We start from the raw sequence: 298 nt of genomic DNA on the forward strand, positions 1-298 counted from the left end.
TGCCATTCCCGGGCCATTCCCAGGCCATTCCCGGTGCCATTCCCGGGCCATTCCCGGGCCATTCCCGGTGCCATTCCCGGTGCCATTCCCGGTGCCATTCCCGGGCCCGTTCCCGGGCTCACCTGCCCGCGGGGGCTCCGCGCGGCGTGTGTCGCCCTCCAGGGGACACCGCGGGGACAGCAGCGCTCCCCGGCACCGCCCGACACCGCGGGGACAGCGCGGGGACACAAATGGGGACAGCGCGGGGGACGGGGACAGAAATGGGGACAACGAGAGGGGACCGCAGGGAGAGAGGAGA

Source organism: Malurus melanocephalus, unplaced genomic scaffold (genome assembly GCF_030028575.1).
Source record: "Malurus melanocephalus ecotype Western Australia unplaced genomic scaffold, MMel_1.1 scaffold_510, whole genome shotgun sequence".
NCBI lineage: Eukaryota > Metazoa > Chordata > Aves > Passeriformes > Maluridae > Malurus > Malurus melanocephalus.